The sequence below is a fragment of the Rhynchophorus ferrugineus genome, unplaced genomic scaffold, assembly GCF_030347505.1.
Source record: "Rhynchophorus ferrugineus isolate W39M unplaced genomic scaffold, kcgeb_rfMv2 rfM1, whole genome shotgun sequence".
Lineage (NCBI taxonomy): Eukaryota > Metazoa > Arthropoda > Insecta > Coleoptera > Curculionidae > Rhynchophorus > Rhynchophorus ferrugineus.
Genome location: NW_027472580.1, coordinates 45,547,817 through 45,572,856, shown reverse-complemented (window position 1 = coordinate 45,572,856; position 25,040 = coordinate 45,547,817). Strand labels below are relative to the sequence as shown.

Below are 25,040 nucleotides of genomic sequence, written 5' to 3'. Positions count from 1 at the left end.
TCGATTTTCTCGATGTTTGTTTGAGCTTTTTGAATGTTAAACCTTCTTTCATTGAAGTTTCAACGAATAATAATATTAAAATATTCCTGATTAACGATCAATTAAATTATTATTTTATTAATAGTATTTTCAGTTCAGTTCCAACCTTCGTAGGGTGAAGACGTATTTTCAATACGGTCCAAGCTATAAAAAGATACCTTTCTTTAAAAAAACCCAGTATTTTATTACGGTTATTTAATTGAGTGTTAAAAACGCATAACAGACGCGGCTATCCGTCTCTCAGTGGACCTAAAGTGTAGTGAATACGTGTTTACGTGACCAGACAAAAGGACTGCATCTCATTTTTATTAGTGTTTAAAATTATTTCATCTTATTTTACAACAGTCCTTTTGAAATTCATTTATAGTATTTATAGTAAAAAACTAGTGCTAAAATAACGTAAGTGGAAAATGAAGTGCGTGAAATAAACAATGTATTTATTTTATTTTTTTTATCCTCTGGAAGTAAATTAAATAAAATATTAAAAATTAAAAAATGGCAAACCATAGTGATTCAACCAAATCACCAGCACACATTGATATAAGATTAGAACAAACAGCAATAACGCAAACTCCACCATCAGAATGGACTACAGTCATTAACAAAAAACGATTGAGAAGTCCAGAAGAAGAAATCGCGAGGAAACAAACAAGAATCAGTGACTATTGGTTGCAGAAACCGATAGAGACAAAAAACAGTTTTAGCAACCTGTCGGAAGAAATTGAAGAGAACATACAACCAAGCCCTGAAAAAATTGTTCCCAAACCACCACCAATAACAGTCTATAAGGTAGGAATAATAAAAAACATCCATGACTTATTGAAAACCATTACTACGAACTACACAATTAAAACAGTGAGCTATGAAACAATTAAAATCCAATTGTTCGAAGCGGATCACTTTAAAGTTCTTATAAAAGAATTAGATGAAAGAAACACCCAATACCATACATTCAGGCCAAAATCCGAGAGAACATTTAAATTCGTATTAAAAGGATTACATCACGGGACGGACTTTAACACCATCAAGGTAGCACTAGCAGAAAAAGGCCACGAGGTCGTAAATATTCACAATATACGACATCACACGACAAAAAAACCTCTGCCTATGTTTTATATAGACATAAAACCTAATGGAAATAATAAGGCGGTGTATGAAATCACCAAATTGGAAAATAATATTATTAAATGCGAACCACCACATATAAAGAGAATTATACCACAATGCACAAGGTGTCAAGCGCACGGGCACACAAAGACTTACTGTCGCAAATCATATAGATGCGTAAAATGTGCAGGAGAACATAAGACAGGAGATTGTACTCGTAAAGTTCGCGATGAAAAAGTGAAATGTGTTAACTGTAATGGAAATCATCCAGCGAACTACAAGGGTTGCGCAGTTCACAAGCAACTACAGCAGAAACTCTATCCTGCCTTAAGGGAAAAAAGGCATCAACAAAAACAATCCACTACTACCAATCTACCACTACCCACCAGAACAAGTCAACCAGACATAACTTATGCCCAAATAGTTGAAAATGGTTCAGCACAAAAACGAGAGACAATATCTCAACCTACTGAAACTAGCAACATCTCAAGATTAGAAAATATGATGGCCAAACTAATGGATCAAATGAGTACGATGCTTGGTCTACTCACAACCGTCGTAAGCAAACTTGCCTAATGCCTGAAACCAATTGCTACAAAATCGCCGTCTGGAATGCCAATGGGCTCCAACAACACGCCAGGGAACTAAAAATGTTCGTAAATGAACAAAATATTGACGTTATGATGGTTTCCGAAACACACTTTACGGACAAGAATTATCTGAAAGTTCCTAAATATAAGCTTTATCATACAAATCACCCTGATGATAAAGCACATGGAGGTACAGCCATAATAATTCGAGATGATATAAAGCATTTCGAAAAAGAAAAATTCCGCAAAGACTACCTGCAAGCCACCAGTATAACCATAGAGGAAGCCCATGGACCATTAACAATTTCTGCGATTTATTGCCCACCCAAACATAACAACAATGCAGAACAATTTCAAGAATTCTTCAGTACGCTAGGTAATAGATTTATAGCAGGAGGAGATTATAATGCAAAACATTTAATGTGGGGTTCAAGAATAATAACCTCAAAAGGTAGAGAACTGCTTAAAGCCATAAGGAAAGATAACTTACAACATATCTCTACTGGTGAACCAACATATTGGCCTTCAGACAGAAATAAAAAACCAGATACAATAGATTTCTGTATTACAAAAAATATTGATCCAAAAAAGTGTCAGGCAGAATCATGCTTCGACCTGTCTTCTGATCATTCACCAATAATAGTAACAATTTCTTCAAAAATTACCATCAAAGATAAACCCCCTTCTCTGTGCAATAATAGAACTAACTGGCCCTCATTTAGACAAAACTTAGACCAAAATATCTCTCTAAATTTACCGTTACAAACTGAAATGGATATAGAAATAGCAGCAATAAATCTTACAAAAAATATACAGGAGGCAGCATATTCCGCGACTCCCAACAGTGAAACATTTCCAAGAAAAAATACACAGATATCATGTACAATACAGAAAAAGATAGCAGAAAAAAGAAAGTTACGACGAAATTGGCAACAGCAAAGGACTGAAGAGAATAAAAGAAAATTTAATAGGGCCATAAAAGAGCTGAGAGATCTAATCCAAATTGAACAGAACCAAGGCATTCAAGAATACCTAGAAAACTTGACATCAACTGAGGCTACAGACTATTCGTTGTGGAAAGCAACAAAAAAGCTTAGGAGATCCCAGCAGCATAACCCACCTATTAAAACAAGCGAAAATAATTGGGCGAGAAGCAATAAAGAGAAGGCCGACATTTTCTCAAAACACTTAAAAAATGTTTTTAAACCTTTCCAGTCTCAGCTACATAAAGATGACGAAAATAAAATTACTAGCTTTCTAGATTCGCCATTTCAAATGGATTTACCGCACGAGAAATTAACGGTCAAAAAAGTTAAACATACAATAATGAGAGAGATTAATATTAAAAAAGCTCCTGGTTATGACTTAATTACTGGCAAAATTTTAAAAGAACTATCAGAAAAGGCTATAAAACTATTAACATATATATTTAATGCTATGCTACGAATTAATTACTTCCCTAGTATCTGGAAAGTAGCTAAAATATTAATGATACTTAAACCAGGAAAAATACCAGAAGATGTGACCTCCTACCGACCTATAAGTTTATTACCAATAATCTCGAAAGTTTTCGAGAAGTTATACATAAAAAAACTAAACTATATAATAGAAAAAAGAAAAATTATTCCAGAACATCAGTTTGGCTTTCGCAATAAGCATGGGACCATAGAACAAGTGTATAGACTTGTAAACCAAATAAACGCTGACCTAAATGCCAAAAGATATTGTTCGGCTGCTTTCCTAGACATATCTCAGGCTTTTGACAAAGTATGGCATACGGGCTTGCAGGTTAAACTAAAGAAACTTCTCCCTCATCCGGACTATCAGCTACTAAAATCTTATCTCACTGACAGACATTTTATTGTAAATCAAGGCGATGAATATACCGAACTAAATCCCATTTATTCAGGAGTTCCGCAAGGTAGTGTACTGGGTCTAGTACTGTATCTTCTGTATACGGCTGATCTGCCCACCACAAAAATAACTACTGTGGCAACATATGCAGATGATACAGCAATCTTAGCATCCCATGAAGACCCAGTCACAGCATCAATAAACCTACAAACCCACCTGGAGCAAATACAATTATGGTCGAAGACATGGCGCATTAAAGCCAATGAATCAAAATCCACGCATATAACGTTTACCCTGCGTAGAAGAACATGTCCACCAGTAAATATCAATCATCGTCAACTCCCCCAAGCAGAGCATGTTAAATATCTTGGTATGCATTTAGATCGACGCCTAACCTGGAAGAAGCACATACTCTCTAAACGGAAACAACTAGGACTAAAATTATATCAAATGTATTGGCTCATTGGGCGCAAATCCAAGTTATCATTAGATAACAAGGTATTGCTGTATGAGTCTATACTCAAGCCCATTTGGACATATGGAATTCAACTATGGGGTACCGCTAGCAAATCTAATATATCCATCATTCAACGGTTCCAAAATAAGGTGTTGCGTGCCATTGTTGATGCTCCGTACTATATTTCAAATAAAGTGATACAACGCGATATTCCTCTAGAACCTATAACGAGTGTAATCCAACGTGTTTGTGTGAAGTACTTCGAAAGAGTGTCAGTGCATCCCAATGTACTCGCTAATCAGCTAAATATGCGACGTGATAGTGAAGTGCGTAGACTAAAACGTTTAACACCACCTGATCTGATTACTGGACATATGTAGAGTTTAGAATAAGCATTAGAATAAGACTAATTAATTAAGATAATATTTTATAGAGAAGATTGCTTAATGAAGTGATTTTCTACATGCCATGTATATATAATATAAACAGAAGAAATACTTATTGCCAATAGGGCAGATTGTGGACTCACGAAGAGTAATAAAAAAAAAATAGTATTTTGATAGTTAAATAGTTGGTAAAAATTGATTGAGAAAATACGATCCAAATAGTTAGTTAATTAGTTAGTCTTTACCCTATTCCTCATTATAATAAACTCAAATATATAAAATGTAAAAATGATTTTTCATCATTCGAAATTGGATTGAACTTATTAACGTAATAGAATCTAGATATCATATCTTTCCTTTTCTTTCCCAAAGAAGGTTGAAGAAGGGATATGCATGTTCTTCGTCTCACCTATGGCACGGCTGAAAACAATAAATTCATAAGCACATATTGGAATGAAATAGAAATAACTACTTTACAAACTTAACAACTACTTTAATAATATTATGTCATGGTTACTTTCCAAATATTAAAATACGATGAAACATGTTTGGGATCATTATTCCGTTTCTTTTCTATTTCCGTCACTTCCTCTAGCAAAATTAATACAGGTAAGAATTCGTACATCTCAGTCTGTTACTAGGAATAGAAAATAGTCGAAGCGTGCATTGGATTGAAATAGTAATTACTATTTTCAGTCACTAGTATTTTGATTATCAACTATCAACTAAACATCGACATATCGTTTTCGATATTTTAAAAATATATTGGAAAGAAAAATATGGAACAACTAGGAAAAATATTAAAATTTTACAAAATACATATCGATATTTTTAAGAAAAAATAAATATATTGATATATTGACCCAAATTATGTCGATATTCTGTAAATACTGTAAAGTATCGATATTTTTAATAAATTTTTAAAATAAAGTTTCAATTTGAAAGATCTATTAAAAATAACTAAAAGGCTTTTTCATAATGTTTAAGAAATATTTTTAACTTTTTTTGAAAAAATACCGACTTATCGATATATCGGCCAAAAAACTCAAAATACTTGAAAAAAATAACGATGTATCCTACTACCGTCTGTTTCGAATGATTTACGACTATCGACTGTTCCTAGGGTTCTCAGTCGATAGTTCCTAACGATAATGTTATGGCTAAAAACATGAACTAAAAGGAGTTAAAAGAACATGACCTTTAGTCTGACCGATTACAGAACACGCCGAAAACAGAAACATTTAACGCATTAATCTCATAATCTCGCGTAAAACGTAACATAATCAAGACATTAATCACCATTTCTTTCGTCGAAACTAACCTGCCCCAACTGGGACGTCGCGGCGCGGCTAACTGACCATCGGGGCTGTCGCGCGAGAAAAAAAAACAGACACACACACACACACATACCGCGCTTTTCGTTCGGCAAAGCTGGAAAAATTGCGGGGGCGAGGAGACCGAAAAGGCGCGCGCCTGCCAAACAGAACAGTATTAAATTTCCCGCGATTCTCTTATCAAGTGGGCCGCGTACAGACTCAAACAGTTGAATATTCAGTCATGTGCCGACCGTTTTAGCATCGTGTCGCGTCGCTTCCTCCAACGAAACATCGACACCGAAATTGACGACGACGAGACTGCGAGGACGATTCTTGGTCCGATTTTTTTTCTGTCGATAATAGTAGCCGCGGCTAATTCAACAGTTTCGATCTGCGATTGATAACGGTGGTCATAGTTCCTGTTTGTTTTTGGTGCAGTTTTTTTTTCTGTGTATTTCCGTTCCTGGATGTTATTTTTGGTCCATGGTCATGATTTGGATAAAGGTGAGTGCACGGAACGTGTTCGATGTGTTGTTATCATCGTTTAGCTTTCGAAAATGAAACGGAATGTTTCGCTCGGGTTTGTTTCCTCTTTATGATTTTGCGATCTTTATGAGTTTAATTAATAATTTATCTCGTCGTATCGTGTCGTCACCGAACTCAATTAATAACAAAACAATGAAATGTTACGGACGCCAAAAGGTTCGACTCAATTATTATGAAAGCTGTATCGATGTAAACAAATCGTTTAGTACGATACCAATGTCAATTAACACATTTTTTTCATAATCAGGTACTATTTTTAAATGTATTTAACATTATAAATATTAAATAAAATACTGTTTTTATATTGTTTAGTAACAAACATAATTTACTAAGACCTATACAGAATAGAAAAATATGAAACAAATTAATAACATTATAATCATAATAACATAATAATTATTAATTTTTTTGTTTCCATTTATTATTTATAATAAATAAAAGATAAATATAATATCATAAGAAAAGTAAATGATAAGAAATAAAAGTTTAATTTCTAAGGAGGTTAGATAATGTGAAATTACATTTTAATAAAATCAAACCATGCAAAGTATCAACAATTAATATGTAAATTACAGAAAAATGTGTTTTTTACATTAATTGTACAGAAAGTGGCTGTAGTTGATGAAATTATGGTTAACAACATTTAATTTAATTGCTTTAATAGGAAAATCTAAAGTAATTTTAAAAAAGTTCAAAACAATAATATGAAAATATAATACACAGAGAGATAAAATCTATTATTTTTAAAAATATTTTACAACTTAAAAATATCAACAATTAATATGTATTTGTTAAAATAGTTTTAATTGCAGAAAATATTTGTTTACATTAATTGTATTAATAGAAAGAACTAAAATAATTTAAGAGGAATTTACTAACAATATTAAAAGATCTACAAAAATATCTTTTTCTTCTATATATGATTTCATCATAAACATTAATTATCTGTAAAAAGTAAATTTGATTATAACAGTAGCTCACGTTTTATTTATTCTATTTATTTATTTGTTTACCCTATACTATAAAATGTGCTATAGAAATACACGGTTTTATATCGGAAATATTAATTTCTAATTTCTATATTCAAATATATTATATTTGCTAAATTACTTTCTATATGGTTTTCGAGAATTATTACATAATTCGATGCACTTGTATCATTAAGTTACATCATAACATTTGTTTTACATAAATTCATTTTATATTATATAAGAATATTTTTCAACCTTATAATATCTAGCTATTTTGGAGTAATAAATATGCATTAAAATTTTAACAATATTTTTGAAAGTATTTCTAATTTTGCCAGAACCTGTCATCGATACTCCGAGTATACACGACTTTCATTACTAATGGAAATAACCAAAACTTAGAGGGAACTAAATCTGTCGAATAGTGTGGATGTCATGCAATAAAATTCGACATGGATCATAACTTCATATATCTATTAGTCAATTTGTTACCATATCATAAGGAATCATTATTTGTAAAATGTGTTAGTTTTCTTCTTATAATGAAGACATTTGTAACCAAGGCTGATTGAATGTTTTTGAAGCAGAATGGTGTAGACTCAAATGGGAATTTTCACCTCACTCACTTCTACCTTACCTGCTATATTGGCCATAAATTGGTCCTTTTGACCATTTGTTTTCATCATTGGATATTGGATTGAGTTATAACTCTGCTTGAAATATGGAAGAAAATAATGGTCTTTCATAACACTGGAATCAATAACGTTCGAAATTTACTACCTAAGATGCAATTTTCGTTACCTGATATAAAATATTTGTTACTTATTTTGTATTTATCGCTCTTAAATAGATAGGTTTGTTATTATAATCAGTGTTTTGCGTATACAGTAAAATCATTTTTAGTGCACATGCAAATAGTGGTACACATGTATAATATAAAATAATATTCTTAACTAAACGAAATATTTAACGTGAAAGAATTGTGGTACCGCTTTATCTTAAACTTAAACCAGTTTATCACGTATTGTTTACAAAAGCAGTCATATAACGTTTGGTTTTCGTTAGATATTCGAACCAATTAGCAGTTCCTTATAGGAGGGGGGCATTAAAAATGCGTTGTTTAGATAGTTTAGGCATTTTTAAACTATTTGTTTTACGTACTTATCAGTTAAGCTAAATGTAGTTATTTTGAACAGGGCTGTAAATGAGATTAAGTGAATTACAGTTATCGGATACCGTTTCTCCTCCCTCAACACCTCCGTTGGATATTTGTTCTTCATTGAGAACTCACCAGAAGGCAGTAGGCTATCCTTAGTGTGGTATATTTTTTCATGTAAACAAATACATAATTAAAGCCAGCCGAATATCAACAAGAACCATCTTAGTAGCGTGGAATATAATCTAACAATGTATTTAGTGACAGAGGTATTCTAGTTTAAGAGTTTATCGAGAGAGTTTCACGACATCGACATCATGTAAATACAGATTAATTTAATATGTATTTAAAATGTACTCCTAAAGTTAATTTTGAAATATTGAAATGTCGAAGAAATTCATTTTAAGCTACTTTTGTAGTTTTTAGACTATTTAATTGTTTTAAGTAACATATAACAGACATAATATATAAGTGATTTTACTTTCCTTAGAGCAATTATAAAAATATTAAATAAAAGTATGCTAATATAAATGAAAACTTTAAATGAAGGTGAAGACATAAATTTCAAGTGATGAAGTTAGTTTTAAGTTTAGAAAAACAAGTATTGTATAACAGTAGTATGACTAAAATGTGAATATTATCACAAACTTATTTTTGCTGTTTGTACGAATTAATTCAGATTACAAATAAAGAAATATTTTTTTATAAAATATTTTTAAGATGAATTTAAAACTTTTTAACACAGCATTCCAGTAGTCAATATTAAATTAGCAAATAAAAACTGAATTATTTAGGTAAATGATTTGGTGATGATTTTTGTTTTGTTATAAAAACATTCCAGCCAGGAAAATACATAATTATCTAATAAAATTTTAGAATTGTTGTTGTTTAGAACAATAAATCATTTAAATGATAACAGGAAAAACATAATTGTATCTAAATCCAGTGTACTGACAATTAGCTTGAAATATCAAAAAAAGTTGTAATAAATGTTCTTAAACTTTTGATAAACCCTGAATGATAAAATTAATAATAACGATAAACTAAAATATTTTAGGGTAAATAATGTTGTTCGGTGAATGGAGGTAAAACTAAATGAAACAGTGGTGTTTACATTATGTGACCGTTATTTATTGGCTATTTAAAAAAATGTGAAAAATACAATTAGATAAAACGGATGGCAGCGGTGTTACCTGGAGAGGAGGCTTGGGCAGTCGATGGTGGCACGTCTAAACCAAACGATGGTTGAGCACTGAATGAATCGAAATACCCTTCAATAATATCCCAGATAAACGTCTCGGGGTTGCCGCCAGCTATTCGTTGTCGGGTTCTAGTTGGCGCTGCTGACACCCCGCCCGTCTTCAACATCTGGGATTATATTTCTGGGTATTTTGTAGACCGTTATTCCACGATGTAAAATTCGACATGCCCCAAGGTCGCTACAATACTCCCCTGCCAGAATTTTACATACAATTACACCAAGCAACAAAAATACAAAAATGTATGAAAAAAAATATCAAATACAAAAAAGAAGATATACCAAACAAAATGTGTTGCATGAAAAAGGCTTTGAAAAATATGATAAATCAAAACGGTTGTGGTTGGTCCGGTTGCGATCTGGTACGGCTGTTGATATCTTCCGGTCCTACAGATACCGTTACTTCATCGTTGCTTTGGCACTTGAATGTGGTCTATCGACGACGTTGAGAACAAGCTATTTTTCGGACAGGGCTCCCGTAATCGACGCTATGGGAAGATCGATTGTTCGACGACGTGGTAGCTTATTTTCTTCGACGACGAGACGTTGGCAATTCTGGTGCCTCGGCGAAGACATGACGAGTCTACGGTGACTGCAATCGGTACCTAGCTTCTGGAGCTGCTCTGTGACTAATCCGTAGTCACATACGTTACGGTAATTCCGAAAAAACAAATAATGACGGTATCCGACCGAAGCTGCCCGAAGCCTTTCATATCAAAATGTCTGCCATTATGACGGAGACGGCGAGCGAAGGGAGACATTATGATTTGAACATAACACCGAAAGAAATGTTTAGCCGAGACGCTGATGATTAAGCAGTAATGTAAAAATATCTATGAATTCAAAAGATTGTGCAAGAAAATTTTTACAAAAAATTAAAAAAAAATGAATTGGAAATAATGAAATTAAATTTAAGCTTCATTGTTCCAACATTAAAATAAATTTTATGATAAATTACTAATTTAATGAGGAACAATTGTTTGAATGAATGTAATATTGAAGGAATAGGAATAAAATGAAAAGGAATATTGAAGGTAAAATCGAAAATTAATCGAATTAAAAATATTGAAAATTTTGAAACAAAAAATATAACGGCCACGTAAAATACACCATGTTGCACGTACCCTCCATTCAGGAGTTCAAACCCAATTTTGCGAAAGATCACGTCGGGGTCACCACTTTAGGGTAAATGATGTGGCTCGGTGAATGGAGGTAAAACGAAATGAAACAGTGGTGTTTACATTATGTGACCGTTATTTATTGGCTATATAAAATATGTGAAAAATACAATTAGATAAAATGGATGGCAGCGGTGTTACCTGGAGAGGAGTCTTGGGCAGTCGATGGTGGCACTTGTAAACCAAACGAGGGTTGAGCACTGAATGAATCGAAATACCCTTCAATAACATCCCAGATAAACGTCTCGGGGTTGCCGCCAGCTATTCGTCGTCAGGTTCTAGTTGGCGCTGCTGACACCCCGCCCGTCTTCAACATCTGAGATTATATTTCTGGGTATTTTGTAGACCGTTATTCCACGATGTAAAATTCGACATGCCTCAAGGTCGCTACAATATATAAACTAACGATAAATTAAATAATATTAACAATAATTAATAATGTATGTATTCAAATGTATTTTATTTTACTCAATTGCTGAGAATCATCATCATATCGAGATTAAACTATTAGCAAGATTTTTTTTATTAGCAATTTTGACATTTTGAGGATTAGAAATTACACCGCCTAGAAAAAAGTATTTTTAGGAATAACTCGTTTAAAGTTTCGTGTTGCTGATATAATGAAAGAAACATATTCCACTAATGTTGTATGAATCGTAATAATTTATGTTTATTTATTTGTTGAAGTTGTTGATAATTTATAAATAAATAATGATTTGCTTTTAAAAATATATTTAATTCGTTAGAGAATAACGGAAAAAAATCTATACAGAAAATATTCTAGTATTGTACGTTTATATGAAAAAAAAAATCGGAAGAAGTTTAGTTTGTGTCGTGCGTGACTCACTAGCATACTTGATTTAGGAATACATACATTGTAATAGGAATATTTGTACTGAAAATGTTAATTGCCGGTTTTGTAGCAGGGAACAAAACGATGGGAGGACCGTCTTGCTTTAACGACAATCGCAAATAGGAGCTTTAGCCGATCATGCTTATACATTTATACTTAATTCTAATGGTAATTTTTTTAAAAGTTGTTAAAACTGTAAATATTTGATAGGAACAAATACCTTTGCTACATCAGTTAGCAGCCTAGGTAAAACTAGATGTCTTCGGGAATGGTCACTAAGGTAGTAAGTAAAAAAAATATCTAATTATTTCTAGCAATTTTTATATACGCAAACGTGAGATAAAATCAGTGGCAGTATTCCTCTGAAGCGTTGTTTTTCTGTTAGAATAGTTTGCTGTATTTAAAAGATTAAACCTGGTTTCAGTTTCTTTTCCCGTAGTAAAAGAAAATTGTAATGTTTGCCGGTAATAAACAGAAAAAGTTAGGAGCAAATATCGTTCATAGCTTGAGTAAATATCGGAAATAATGGAATTGGTCGGGTTTTGTTCCGTTTTTCTTCTTTCACATTACCAATATAAACGAAATGTTATTGTGGACCATATGTAATCATGTATAAAATATTCTAATGTATGTTTTTGCTTTTATGTTTCAATGATCAGTCAAAAATTAATAAATAATAAAGTAGTTTTTTCTATTAGCTTAATTTTTCTTCTTTTCATATGGTGTATAAGCAAATGATGCTTAGTAAAATATTCATGAATGTTAAAGTGTAGACTACATAATTATGACTCTGTGTCTATATATGTAGAGGCAAAGAACAAGCGGCAAGTTATTTCAAGTATAATTGATATGTATAGCCATATTTTGTTATAAAATTATAAATAATAAATAATATATAGACTTGAAATTGACAGAAATGGAATATATATGAAATATGAAATATCAAGAGGCTTCATTTTATTTCACCTCCCTATTCAATGTATACATTTTGACAGCTGAAGAAGGCCGTTGTAAATTTTTGATTTTTAGGCAATCCTTCTGTCTCTTAAAAATAAATATGGATAATATGAAAATTGCCATTATTGTATTAGGTGCTTGCATATATTTTGACGGACGGTATATATTGGTTAAAAGGCGAAGTATCAACGTTAACAATTATTAAATTCGATAGTTTTGACATTTCTCTACACAAAATTACTATTCAGTTATTCAGTTTTTACAGACGCTAACCGTTGAACGTTCAAAATTGCATCATTTATATTCATTACTTTTGACGCTTGAATGAAGAATCTGCTGCCGAAGATCGATACTTTTAGAAACTTATGGTGGTGATATTTCGCCATATCGTCGATTTTTGGTTGAAACCATTTAAAAATGATGATTTTGATGTCAATGATAAATAATTGCTTGGAGGACCAAACATGTTCGAAGACAATGAATTGCAAAACTTGTTGGGCGAAAATCCTGATAAAATTCTCGAAGAACATTCAGTCAGCGTAATAGTTGATAAATTAACTATTTTCAGACGTTTACATGGGATAGAATAAATAGTTGTTATATAAATTTACTGAAAATTACTTTTTTAACTGTTTTAATTGCCAGGTATAAAAAGAAGAACTTTTATAACGTAATGTGACTGGCGATGAAAATTTGATTTACTGCGATAATTTCAAATGTAAAAATCATGAAATTTTAATAGCTTTCTTTTGAAGTTTAGTATTAACTGAAAAAGCGGTGAATACAATAAAACCATGTCAATAAGCCCATGTTATAATTCCTATAAAAGTATATGAATATCTGGCACCGCAATGGGTTACCCCGCATTTATTATCAACATTTTATTGAAATATATTTTAAAAAAGGCACTAGCCAACACTCCATTAAAGAGACTGATACCTATAAGCTTCATTACACCTCCACCCTTCTCAGAAATTATCCGTCCTGAATTATTTAATTTTTAGAGCCTTCTATAAAATGAGATTTTGTATCCTTAGACGTGAAAAAGTTGCGCTAGCAGTCCCCGTTTGTTCAAGGAACAATAAAGCGCATAGAAGAGTACTGAAAAAACACAACATCAAAGTTATCAAACTACATAGGGAGATATGTCTCTGACACTCTTAAACTCCAAAGCTAAAAATGATCTACTAAAGGTAAAACGTATTACAACGACCTCTGTGAGTGTGGGAAAGCGTACATGGATAGGTACTATATAAGGCCACAGCATTATGTTCAAGAAACTCGAGAATTTAATACCTCTACAACTTATTTTAAAAAGCAATATCGAAAGCCATTTAAGATATACAAACATAAAAATTATACGAACAAAGGCAATGGCGATCCGGATTATTAAAATTTTCAACGAATAATGGAAAAATACTGACATTATCTCTTCCACTTGCTTAAATAAGCTTAAATAACACAATAGAAGAAGAAAATAAATTATTAGTAGATCTAGACTAGTTTTAGTCAATAAATGTGCTTCCAATGAGGAAGTCATTAATTTATATGCGAATCAATATATTCCAAATCTCTGATAACGCATCTAACAGTCACAGAAATTATTTAGAAAGTTTTTGTAGTATGTTCCGTTTGATGTAACGCCATTATCATTTTTAAAACTGCCATTCCAAAAACCATAACAAATCATCACCCTTTCAGAGTTTTAGTCACACTAGTTTTGCCGCCGAACTCCAAATCCATTTATAAACAAAATTGCCCGAAAAGATTATTTTAGCACCAAAAACCATGTAATAGTTTTATAATAATTAATGTATGTTGTTTGGGCAAATTTAACAATTTTTGATGAAAATTTCTCTAATCATAAACTACAGTAAAGTCCTAGATCGTTTATTTCTCGTCAGAAAGTTAAATAAATATGAACACGCTTTTTGGCGAATTCCACTAAAAATGCGCGAGTATTTGAGACAAACTGCTGTTGGAAATTGCTTATTTTTCAAGTTGTTTTTCACAGTGCACAATAATTTATTTTGAACTTTCAACGACGCGAAAACAAGTAATATTAATAGTACACTTAATTAATTATTATTATATGTAATTAATAGAGTTTATCTGTTACACAACTATTAGGTTTTACTTAAAAAATTTAGTGTTAATATTGGGTCAAGGAAAATTAACTATATTTTGTATTCAAGCCTATTTCGATCGATGATTATTGAAGATATCAAAAGGACATGGTTTTATAATGCATGAGCATTTAACTATGATAAAGCTCTGTTCAAAGTGGGTGCCGCGTTTGCTCACTGTTGACCAAAATCAAGAATGTGTTGATGATCCTGAGGAGTCTTTGGAGGGACATGTTTAAACGTAACAAACACTAATTTTTGCGAATATGGAATCCTATATGAATATGAAATATGGATCAATCACTTCACTCTGGAATCAAACGGTCATCTGAGTGGACTGGAACTGGTGAAAGGACGAGACAAAAGATAAATCGTTCTACAAAAATCGTATTGAAATGTTTTAGCGGCACTGGAATGATTGTGTTGCTCTTGATGGAGATTACGTTGATGAATGAATCCAAATTTGAACAAAAAAAACTCGTTTTCTTTATTATGCCTGGTACTTTTTAGCCCATATATTATATGAAGACAATTTTCTATATGGCAAATTTACTATAAGATACAGTTGCTTGGAAGATTTCTGATTTTTAGACTATTTCTAATGTCTCATCGATAGGGGTTTTTATAAAAATGGGATCTACGTCAGAAATATCAAGGACCTCATGAATTGGTTCGGACTATATCTGACTTGTAAAATCAGAATTTTTTTTTAAACTTAACAGGGGTACCCATTCTTAGTTTGGCTCCATGCTGGAAGCCAATTATTCGACTATCAACAGCTGTGAAGTACTACTCGTCCAAAAATGTGTTTATTTAAAATTTCGGTATTTGGTTAGGAAATGATCTATAACGCCGTAGAAGTATTTAATGTTTCATAAATAACAGCAATGAACTACATAAAATATGGTGAATCATTACCGGAGAACAATCGGTGATCTGTGATCGGAATAAGTAAGCTGGTAGAGTACCCGGATTTATAGCCAAATCAGAGCATTTTGCAAATATTAGCTTTTTAACAATATTTTATCGAAAGCAATGATTGTTATGAATTTATCAGGGGCTAAGACATTAATCATCTCATTAATGAGTTAAAAGGCTTGGATGGATTCTTGAACTCAATACTCTTACTGAAACTTTTATACTTTTTGAACATAAGGACGAAGTTTTTTAATTATATTTTTAACATTTTGGTCATCTGTTAGATCTCAAAAGCTTCATCTGCTTCAATATCTAATTCCTATTCCGTATCACTATCATCATTATCATTATTTGATTAAGTAATAAGCTCATTTACCACAATGTTAGATATTTTTTATGTAAAAATGGGAAACAGCTAAATGAAATGAATAGAGTGTACAAAACAAATTTGATGGTAAGGATAATTTCCAATTTTTAGCATAACACTTGAATCATCATTCACTAATGCTGTTTTATAAGTATCTAATGAGATGTTGAACTCAGAAAAGCCGACTTTTTCTGCACACTAGACCCGAATAGAAATCACCCTCTGAATAACCATCATTGGGGATAAGTCTTAAATTCCAATATATTATATTAATATAACTTTTATCCGAATTGGTTGATGGTTCATGAAAGCTCAAAGTGAGTCGCTGACCTTCGTTTCTTTAGTACAGATTATTGAGTTTATTGTTAGTTATTTATTTTATTTGTTATAACATCAAGTTATTCGTGTTCAAAGCCAATAATGTGTGAACGATAGCTATTATGTTATTATTATCAATTATAGGCTGTTATATTATTAGTAATGTTGAACTCAGAAAAGCCCACTTTTCTGCACACAAGACTCGAATAGAAATCTCCCTCTGAATAACCATCAGTGGGAATAAGTCTTAAATTCCAATGTATTATACTAATATATCTTTCATACGAATTGGTTGATCGTTCATGAAAGCTCAAAGTGAGTCGCTGACCTTGGTTTCTTTAGTAGAGATTATTCAGCTTATTGTTAGTTATTTAGTCTATTTGTTATAACAAACACAAGTTGACAAGTTGTTCAAAGCCAATAATGTATGGACGTTAGCTGTTATGTTATTATTGTGTATTATATATTGTCATATTATTATTAACTCATATTATATTTGACTAATGGTATTCAAAAAGTCCCGGTTTACATAAAACTCAATTAATCATTTAATAAATTTAATGTAATGTCTCACACGGCTCTAGGCACTATCACTAAAGTCAATAAATTAATTTCAGAATCATTGCAGTAATTGTATTGGAGCTGCGGAAATAGTTATATTATTAAATTATATTAAATAGAAAGTTAAGGAACCTATAGTTTAAAATAAGAAAAAAATTACTTGAAAGCAAATTATTTAACACAAAGAAGGGGCAATTGATTGAATCTACGGCATAGGAATACTGTCTATCCAATCCTGGTTAATGCGAAACCCTTAATTCTGAACATTTCACACATCATCTTTTATAATCAGATTAAATACCTTATTTTTCTTTTCGAACAACCGATGCCGTGTCAGTCCCGCACATACATATATACATTGCAACTGTAAAACTATTTTTACCAAAGAGACCTTTATAACATTTAAATCTTTCCTATAAATAATGGTAATTATTTGTTTCTAACGGTTCCATCTAAAAATCTGCGGTTTAACGTGTTAAGTGGAAAGGCCACATGATCATCGTGGTTTTCAAGTTCAGTCGTTCTCGGTCGGTTTCGAGAGTAATAAGGAACATTAAACCATAATAATGACACTTTCTATAGTTTTATAATTCAGAATCAACGACAAAGGCCTGCTGATATCCATAATATGACGGGTTTTCAGACTAAATTGAAATTAATTTTTAATTTTTTATAATTATTTACAGTGTATTTACAGTATTTAAACATTTTAGAATTATTGCATATATATACTGTACTATAATGTGCATATTCAACGTTTCTTCATTCTGTGCGATCCGCCCATTTACATTTTAGATGCTTCATTCTTTTGGTGGCATTCACATTTTTGTTTACTTTATAATACATGTGATAATCTTTCAGTATATCGTTAGCTCTTACATAATATTTGCCTAATATATTTAGTAGGTGTTTTAACTTTTGTTAAAGTATGAAGGACATATTGGTAAAATCCAATAATATTCATACACAATTGGTATTTTTTAAATTATTAGTCTCTTGGCATTCCATTATCTGCCCAATTGGCAATACGTATAGGCTGATATTTATGTTATGCAATGACATAGAAGATCGTTTCAATAAGTGATCTTGTGTATACACTTATAAACTAGTGTTATACTTAACTTTATTACTATTTTATGTTATTCTAAAAATTATTCTATTTGTCTATTAATTATGTTGTATGGGTAGTAAATGTTTTAACTATATAATTTATTGCCATTGCGCCCGTTTAATTGTTTGGTGAGTGCATTCGGGTGTACTGACACTTTTTCAGAATACTGAGAGCACTAATTGAATTTACTCCCTATACATCTGGTTCAGTTTAAGCCTAAGATGTTTATGCTTTATTAGTACATGTTTCTCCCAAGTTAGCGTCGATCCAGATGTATTCCCAGATATTTAACATTATCTCCTTGCGGGAGTTTCAATATTTTATTTTCAATCGCAAATGCATTTTGTTTATATGAAGCAGTAAGTTTCTTGTGAAGGATATTGGGTCCTCGTGAGATGATAAAATCTCGTTGTTATCAATATATATTGCCACAGTAATGGTCTTTGCGGGCGGCCAAGGATACTGCTCTGTGGAACACCTGAATATATTTGATGTAGTTCATTGTATCGTCATACTGTTTCACAATAAAAGGCATATATGTCAGATATGACCTTATTAGTTGAAAGCGCGGATGGGGCAAAATATTTAATTTCAGGTCCAGTGTACCACATATTATCTAAATATTATATTTTTTATCGATTAATTTTTTATATATGTGATAGGCCAATCTGTGAACTTGCTCTATTATTCCATGTTTGTTACGGAAACCAAATTGATGCTCCGGAATAATATTTCTTCCTTTTGTGATTACATTGATCCTCTTAAAGTATAGTTTCTTGAGAACCTTGAATATCACACTTAAGAGGCTTTTAGAACACTAGGAAAAAACGTCTTTTGATTTTTTCCTGATTTGTGAAACATAATGATTTGGGACCCTTTTGAAGTGCTAAGAAAGTAGTTTAGACGTAATTTGGCCTTAAATATAAATTTTATTAACTTTTATAAGACTTCTTATTAGATTTTTCCGGTTGCTTGATAAAATTTTGGAAATTATTTGGCATTAGTTGATATATAATGTTAATAAATTTTCATACTTTTTTTCGTGTGACTTGGTCTTGAACTAAAATAAAAATTAGTTATACGTATTTTAGATATCACGAATAAGCTTTTTATTGATGAAAAAGGTTAAAATATCCAGTTTAAAAGTAGTTTATATAATTTGGAGTTTTGGAGGCCTTTGCATTAGTTCAGGATAAATGTTATTTTATTTTTATTCTTAATTCACCTCTTTACAGATCAGTAAGTAATCTAATTCTGAATGAGACAAAGTTTTTTTACTGATTTACTGATTTTGAAGCATTACTAAATGTTTTTTGTATAGTAACAAAACCAACTTCTAATTGCTAGACATTAAATATTCATTTTAGACACTTCAAGTATATTACTATTGGGTAGATAAAATTATTAAAATTCATTTGGATATTAGACGTTTCCGGAGTTTTTGCTGTATTCTGCTTCATATATTAAACATTCGAGGAATTGTTCAAACTATTATCAGATAAGCTAAAATTTATGTTAATACAATCAAAAATTAACCTCAGGAACTGAACGCAAAAAAGTTTCGACATCTTGAAAAAAAACAACAAAAAATAAATAACCACCAGCATACTTTCTTCCTGAGCGTTAACATCAGTTCGGTATTCGGTGACAGAAGTTGATTATAAAGCGACGTGGTGATAATGTTTCGGCAGTAAAGAAATAAAAGAAAAAGTTTTTCGATATCAAAATTACCAGGCGGTCCAAGGTGAGCTATTTCGGAACCTCTTGAGTAAGTCTTACGGTTAGGAAATGGTATGCATAATGACCAACCACAGTTGCTTCTGAATATTAATGAAGAGTGATGCGTTATTAGTATGTGAGAATATACCGGGGTAATATAATAAATAAATAATATAAAAATATAATAAGATTAGGAACATAACATACTGATCTTGAAACACTAATTGATTTTCATAATCCAACCAACAATTTTTTATAACATATATATTATTCTCAATATATTACTACAATAAAATTTATTCTAAAATGTAAATATCAGTAAAAAATGTAATAAAATTACCATGAATGTAAAAAATGACCTAGCACTGTTTGGTTTAGTTGGTTTTTATATTAATATTAGTCTCATTCTTCCTAGAGGTTCTGATCTGTAAGAATGTACATCTGGTAAGAATATATAAGGATATTTATACACGTCAATTGAAAAGTCCCCGGTCTACCATAGCAAAACACATTTTTTTGGGAAATTTTTTTTTTATTTAATATAATTCCCTTCAACGGTGATGCACTGATTATAGCGACCAGTCCCCTTTTCGATACCACTTTTGTAATACGATTTGTCCTTTGCTTTAAAATACGATTACCTCTTCATTCGATGACAATTTCTTCCCAGCGAGCATTCTTTTGAGATCTGAGAACGGGAAATAGTCGCTGCGGGCCAGATCTGGAGAATACGGTGGATGAGGAGGCAATTCGAAGCCCAATTTATGGATTTTTGCCATCGTTTTCACTTACTTGTGACATGGTGCATTGTCTTGGTGAAGCAGCACTTTCTTTTTCTTCAAATGCGTTTTTCGGCGATTTCGTCTTTCAAACGGCCCAATAACGCAATGTAATAGTCACTGTTGATGGTCCTTCTTTTTTCAAGGTATTCAATAAAACTTATTCTATGCGCATCTTAAAATACAGACGCCATAACCTTGCCAGCCGACTTTGTTGCGTTTTTCCACGCTTTAGAGCGGGTTCATGGTGTTCATTCCACTCGGATGACTGTCGATTGGACTTCGGAGTGAAATACTGGAACCATGTTTAATCTATTGTCACATATCCTCGCAAAAACTCGGGTTTATTACGCTTGATCATCTTCAAACACTGGTCCGAATCATCAACTCGTCGTTGTTTTTGGTGAAAAGTGAGCTCGCGCGGTACCCACTTTGCACAGAGCTTTGTCATACCCAAATATTCGTGAATTATAATGTACATGTTCAGTTGATATGTTTAGAGTCTCTGCTTTTCATTCAATTTCAATTTACGGTCATTCAAAATCATTTTGTGGATTTTTAAAATGTTGTCGTCAGCCTCTTTTGGGCATCTACTGCGTTCACCGCCTTCGGTGCTCATTTCACCACGTCTAGACTTAGCATACCCTTAATGGCATCAAACCAAATTTTTCAAAAATCAATATTTTATCAACATTTCGAAATTGCTTTGTATCCATTTTTTTCACAATAGCAAAAGTTGCTTCACTCAAAATTCTATAATTCACAAGCTAATGATCCGACAGCTGTCAAATTTATACACGCATATTTTTAGAGTTAAGTCTAAAAAGCATATGGATTTAATTCTAGTAGCGCCATCTATGTGTCAGGCCGGGGATTTTCTAATTGACCTATGTATGAATACTGTTACAATTTCGGACATTAATGTGTTTGGAGTACATAGATGATTCTAGATGAAAAATATAAAAACACATGAAAAGAGTCTAGCCAAACAAGTTACATTTAGAGCTCATAGGTGGCGTGATAATAAAACTAATTAAATATATCGATGCTGTTACTTCAATATCGATTTTAACATCAATGTTCTTTACTGCTTTCAGTTTCATTATTGTTTTATTAAAAATTTAATTGAGGCATTAGCCTCAATTAAAATTTTTTATTTATTTTATTTCAAGTTGTTTAGTGACGAATAAACATAATAAGTCCCTATTGATACAAATTTGATTTTATTTTGGTGTAAGTTCTTCAACCTTCAATTCCATTAATTGTCCTAGAATATTAATAATTGTAATAGCATTGGGAGTATATTTTCAAAGAAAACAGCTTAAATAATAATGTAAACAACGCTCTTAGCCAAATTTACTTCTCAACGAAATAAGAGCTCTTAGGTTATGTTTAACCAAACTAAATTTATTTACGAAATATTACTCATTTTAACTGCTTATTTGCTTAAATAACCAATCTTGTTGGTTTCTCTATAGTCTCCAAAGAATTGACGTCGATATTTTCTGGTTGATTTCTAAACGAACACGTTTTGGAAACAAAGAGTTGGGTTAACACAATTTAAGTTAACAATTCTTTGCCTCTTTTTTTAATGAATGACCACATTGGTACATTCTATCCATAGTAGCAGTAATATTTGATATTTTCTAGCATATTTGTTTCATTATTTCATTTTCATCAGAATTTTGTAATATATAAAAGCTAAAATAAACTAAAAGTCAAAGTTAAATGTGGCAATATTGCGATGTTTTACGTCTTAAAATGAGATGACTTGAGTTAACTGCTACTTTGGATAGGCTATAGATCCAAGCCTTATCGTTTGATTAAACGATGCCCAATCGATAAACGATATACCTATTTTTGCAGCTATTTCTGGTTATGATGCAATTTTTGTTTTTTTACGTGGATTATTTTCAAAGCTTGTACCACCACTTTTCAACACACTCGTTCACTTACAAACTACTCTTTTTAATATAGTAGGTGGTTCTAACACATTTACCATTTTAACATGAATGTCGTTTTTTTACAAATAATTCATTACTTGTTAGATGCTCAATTTATTTCATTGATAAAAATGGAATAATATGCAGTTTTTGAATACTTGTAAATAAAAATGAATTGGAAAATATTTTTAGTAATAGCTGCTATTTTAAAGAATAAATTGAAAAATCGAAAAGAAAGTGTAGTAATTTCTCGTAAGATATATAGTGCGTTGAATTTTTGGTTCTATTGTTAACGAGTTTTTGTATTACAAAACATTATGTAGCATCATTTAATGATGTTTTACTGATTATATGGGCTTTAATGAATGAGTAACTATTGATTATCTCTGATTAAAAGTGTATTTAATGTACTAGTCCTAAAGCCAGCAGTCTATTCGTCATCACTAGCACTTCTGGCCATTAAGTAAAAGCATCTTATTTTCTTACCTATTCTGTAAATAGATTGAAACTATTTTTTGGCTCGTCACTCAATTCAGTTTGTGTTATTTAATTGTGATATTTCATTGCAACTCTCTTTTTTTATTATTCAATTAATATATTGTTACTAGTCGTTTCCGTCTAACCTACAATTTGTCTTTATAATAACTTAAATCTAGATATATAACTAGGAGGACCCATCGGCCCTATCTCAGTCTCTGGTGAAATAATGTTTATACATGTCATTGCTGAATTTTTTAATATATGCACCTCACTACACAACACTACACAAGATTAGATGGTTTAATTCTTTTGAGTCTGTGTCCTGTTCTGGTGGTATCCAATAGTTGCAATATTTCAATATTCAATTGCAACTCTCTTAATAAAAAATAATATATGTACTAGATACTTTTAAAATCTATCTACCATTAGACTTTCGGAATATACTGTATCTATTTAAAATCAGTAAAAACCTAAACATTTTTAATTTAATAAAATGTTTGTGCAACAGTGTTTTTACTTGGTATTTCTATACAATGATGTACACTGTAATATAAACCGGCGATAAAATGGTATTATGATCTAGAAAACAGATCACGAAATAAATCTGATAAATTGAATGACAAATTAATTAATTAAATCTATCAGAAGTTCGGTCCCGACCTTCATAGAGTCAAGACGTGTTTTTTCTTTCCCGAAAACGAGTCTCCGTAAATATCAAATAAAAATATATCTATATATTTTTTTTACGGTCAATTTCGGTTAACGGTTTCAAAGAACTCCCAGGTACGGGATACGGTGAAACGGCCAACCCAAAGTGAAGGAAATACGTGCTCTCAAACAAAAGACGTTCTACGTTTTCCAAAAAAGGGAAAAAGTGAAAGTTAGTGAAAAAAACATTTAATTATAACATCATGGACAACAACATGGATTTGAATATATTATTGAAAGAAAACAAGGAATTAAGAATAAATAATGAGCGTCTGAACCAACAACTGTTGCAATTATCTAAGGATATGGCTGCTATCCGTTTGCAACTGCATGGTCACACGCAAGATACACCAAAAAGGCATACTAATTATGCAGAAGGCTACTACACGGATGAAGACGAACTAGCATTAGAGGTAGGGGAACAGTCTGACTGGACCGAAGTAACAAACAAGAAGGATAAAAAGAGGAAGAAGTCTCAGATGACGCCTTCGCCAATCGCAAAAAGTGGTATAAATATTAAAAAAAAGAAGCAAGAAAACAAAATTCCTCTGCCCCCTCCGATCAAGGTAAGCAATGTTGGCAATTTTAATTTATTTAGATCAGAAATAAAGGGAGTAGCCTCTGACCGAGTGCAGTTTAAAGCTTTGTCTAACAATGATATTAACGTGACCCTTAGCAATGAAACAGACTATAGGAATGTAAAAAAGCATCTCATTGAGATGAAGAAAAACAATTCATTCAATAAACTCGAATATCACACTTATCAGTTAAAAAGTGATAAGTGGTATAGAGTAGTCATTAGAGGATTACCGTCCACAACAGATCAGGACGATATTAAATCGGAATTACGGGCTTGCGGGCACGAAGTAGTGACCGTCACGCCTATAGCGAAAAAGACAACAAATGTAAATGGCGAAAAACAAATTAAAACTTTTCCGTTATTCTATATAGACATGACACAAAAGGAAAATAATAAAAATATATACGACATAAATTATTTACTAGACTGTAGGATAAAAATGGAACCTCCGAAAAAAAATAATAATATACCACAATGCACAAACTGTCAAAATCTTGGACACACTAAAAATTTTTGCAGTAGGGAACCAAGATGTGTGAAATGTGCCGGTAAACATCACACAACTCAGTGCAGAAAACAACGCAATAGTGTAGCGACATGCGTGTTGTGCAATGAAAAAGGTCACCCTGCCAATTATAAAGGATGTGCAGTATATCAAAAAAAAATAAAAGATCTCCAGCCAAAGAAAATTACAGCAGAACAACGCTTAAGACAAATTGACAAAGTCAAAAACTCTGAAACAACATCTACCGTTGAAAATAA

At 31.7% G+C, this 25,040-nt stretch overlaps 2 protein-coding genes across 3 annotated transcripts in view; one reads left to right on the top strand and one right to left on the bottom strand.

Moving 5' to 3' along the window:
- The window catches only part of LOC143203609 (uncharacterized), a 68,495-nt gene that overhangs the window by 2,004 nt on the left and 41,451 nt on the right, over positions 1–25,040 (bottom strand). The gene's annotated exons all lie outside the window — the stretch shown is intronic.
- Positions 5,986–25,040, top strand: part of LOC143206852 (extracellular serine/threonine protein CG31145) — a 558,035-nt gene continuing 538,980 nt past the window's right edge. The window contains exon 1 of one of the 2 annotated variants that reach the window (XM_076419660.1): positions 5,986–6,253. The gene's annotated coding sequence lies outside the window, so the exon portion shown is untranslated. The remainder of the gene's footprint in view (positions 6,254–25,040) is intronic. The other variant, XM_076419661.1, reaches the window with a different exon arrangement.